Raw genomic sequence first — 3,092 nt, 5'->3', positions numbered from 1 at the left:
CACATGTTCGTGTTGACTCCCCTGGTCACGAGTTTGAGGCTTCCCCGAGCTCCCAGACATGCAGGCAGAGCCAGGGGCCTCCGAACCGGGTGCTGACAGCTCAGTTAACCAGGACTCAAAACAGTCCAAGGCACAGAGAAAGGAGAAGAGCTCAGAGACCCCTGGATGCCTGTAGGGACGCTGGGGGTAGGCTGGAGCCAGGGGAGGGTGCTGGCTGTGCGGAATGAAGGCCCCCCACTCGGCCTGGCCTTCCCGATGGGCCACGCTGGCTCCTGGGGCCACGCCTTCCAGGGCCAAAATGTCACCGTGCCTGGCTTCTCTCGCGGGGCTGGACATCCTTACTGGCAGCAGAGAGGCACGCACAGTTCTTCTCTGGGAGCGCTCGAGTCTCTAGATGCTCTTCTTCAAAGACAGAGAAGTGGTTTCCAATGTCAGGAGAGACATAAGGAGCATATTCCTAAATAGAAGGAAATGTTAAAGTTCAACGCAGAGAGGATTGGCCTTTCTCTTCTTTATTCTTAGGAGCACTTCCATATATTAGGGTTAGTGATCTTTTATCTGTGATTTAAGTTACAAGTCTTTTTCCAAGTTTGTTATTTGTATTTTTTTTTCTGAAATCTCTTAGCCACACCAAAGCTTTTTCCCCTTTAACTTAATTATAGTTACAAAGGTCACCAGATTAGAGAAAAATAGACCCACATCTTCTAGTAATCCTGTGGTTTATTTTTTATTTTTTAACAAGTATTTCCATTTTTAAAAAGATTTTGTTTATTTATTTGAAAGAGAGAATGAGAGAGAGAGAGAACATGAGAATGGCGAGGGTCAGAGGGACAAGTAGACTCCCCACCGAGCAGGGAGCCTGATGGGGGGTTGGATCCCAGGACCCTGAGATCATAACCTGAGCCGACAGCAGACACTTCGCCAACTGAGCCACCCAGGCGCCCCTCCTATGCTTTATTTTTTACATTAAACTTGTGATCTGTTTGGGATGTATTTTAGAATTATTAATGTCTTAGGAATGGAATGATTTCACCTTTTTCCATGTGCCTCCGCAGGTACAGCCACAACACTTAGTGAAACAAGCTTTTCCCCAATAATCTGAGATGCCTTCTTTATCCTACAAGCCAGGTGTAGTTGGGTCTAATTCTGCATTTGTCTCGGCTCCCGCAGGTGCTGCGGGCGCAGGCTTGGCAGCCCCTCCCCCCCATCTTATGTAAGCAGATGCTTCATTGTGTCCAGCTGCTGTGTTCCTGAGTAATGACTCGATACAATGTTACAAAGTATAGGTGGTATCACCTTTGACCTTGGCTTCATGTTGGTGGGAAAGACCTGAGTGTTTAAGTAAGATGCTCGCCAAACCTAAACTACTTACTAATTAGGAAAAGTCTGCTGACCCCTGCAGTGGACTAGAGCTGTAGAAGACATTGGGCCAGTGGCCATGGGGATGCCTTGTTTGAATCATGAGTTTTAAAAACCAACAGGAAAAGTGAGCTTACTGGAGAACTGGAGAAATATCAGAGAACCCAGACTGACTTTGGGGGATGATGTTAAGGAATAACCATTAATTCTTTAAAATGTGGTAATGGTAACTACCATCATGATGTTTTTCGGAAGAGTCTTCATTCTTTTCAGATGCGTACTGAAACATTTGCTAGGTCAGCTTCCACAGGCTCCCAGTGTGGGGCTGCGTGCTTGCGCCAAGTAGCCTGCCACAGGGAATTCTGTGATAAGTTAAAAAAAAAAAAAGATTCAAGGGGTCCCTGGGGGGCTCAGTGGGTTAAGCCTCTGCCTTTGGCTCAGGTCATGATCTCAGGGTCCTGAAATCGAGCCCCTCATCAGGCACTCTGCTCTGGGGGGAGCCTGCTTCTCCTCTCTCTCTGCCTGTTTTTCTGCCTGCTTGTGATCTCTCTCTGTCAAATAAATAAATCAAATTAAAAAAAAAAAAAAAAAAGACTCAAGGGGCCCCCTGGGTGGCTCAGTAGGTTCAGCGTCTGACTTTTGGTTTTAGCTGAGGTTGTGATCCCTGGGTCGTGGGATCCAGTCCCGCATTCAGTGGAGGTTCTGCTGAGCGCAGAGCTTGCTTGGGATCCTCTCTCCCCCTCTGCTCCTGCACCCCTCCCTGCTCTCTCTCTAAAGTAATAAATAAATAAATCTTTAAAAAAAAAAGATTCAAGAGCTCAGCACCATACCACTTGCTCCAAATGCCTTCCTGATCAGGCACAGTCATTTTATATGCTCAAAATTACTGCTGCTTCTGGAGATACTCTGGGTCCAATGGCCACGATGAGACATTCTGAAAATGGAAGAAGGAATATTTGGTGCCAGTATCCAGACGTCTAAGCTTAAATGCAAAGCACATGGGCTCTAATACAACAGACCACTAATGCTTAGTTCATACATTTGGGAGTCTGGCCCCAATTCTGCTTTCAGCTGCGTTCTAGTCTTGTTTCAAATTGTGGGACGAGCTGCACGTTTTAGAAGCTCCTTCCTACTTAGCTCTGTTTGCGCGCTTATAAACATGGGACTCCCGTCTCCAGAGCCGCCATTCAGTCCCATGACACGGACCGGCATTCTGCGGAACTAACCCGGGTCTAGGAGAACACCGCCTTGGAAAGCTTGAACATAAGAATTAAATATTACATACTCAGTGTTGCCCAGAGTATGATTTTTACATTATTCTTGTTGGACCCACTTAAGTGGACCTAATTTAGTCCCAGGATAATTACATGGTATCCTTTCTTCTCTTCTTGCTGGCTTGCTTTTTCTTTCTGCTTTGCAAGCGTTCATAATTGTGTTTTTATGACGGAGGAGACATTTCTCCAGTCTCTCTTAACCCCTGTTAGCCTGAAAGGGAATGGATTGATCTCTTACTGTCGCAGTGATGGATCCTGACTGTGCTGGAGGCTTAGATGGGGGTGGGTGAGGCTCTCCTTCTCCTATTTGGCTCCTAACGTACATCTCTCATTTCCCTCTGCGCCTCAGGGTTTATGGTCCGGCCGAGTCCCAGCAAGTGGTGTTTGCGGATGTGTGCCCCCTGCTTACATCTCTCTTGGACGGGTGAGTTGACACATCTTCAAGGTCGGTGATCAGAG

At 47.0% G+C, this 3,092-nt stretch overlaps 1 long non-coding RNA gene across 1 annotated transcript; it reads right to left on the bottom strand.

Annotated features, from left to right (window-relative positions):
- Positions 1-6: 6 nt before the first annotated feature.
- LOC132009103 (uncharacterized) lies at positions 7-3,024 on the bottom strand. The gene is made up of 3 exons (XR_009401794.1): positions 2,872-3,024; positions 2,190-2,293; positions 7-457 (listed from the first exon to the last, which is right to left on the bottom strand). It is a non-coding gene; the product is annotated as an uncharacterized LOC132009103 (long non-coding RNA).
- Positions 3,025-3,092: the final 68 nt, after the last annotated feature.

This window comes from Mustela nigripes, unplaced genomic scaffold (genome assembly GCF_022355385.1).
Source record: "Mustela nigripes isolate SB6536 unplaced genomic scaffold, MUSNIG.SB6536 HiC_scaffold_4695, whole genome shotgun sequence".
In the NCBI taxonomy this organism is placed as follows: Eukaryota; Metazoa; Chordata; class Mammalia; order Carnivora; family Mustelidae; genus Mustela; species Mustela nigripes.
Note: the sequence above shows the minus strand (reverse complement) of the source record. Positions and strands in the feature narration are given on the sequence as shown.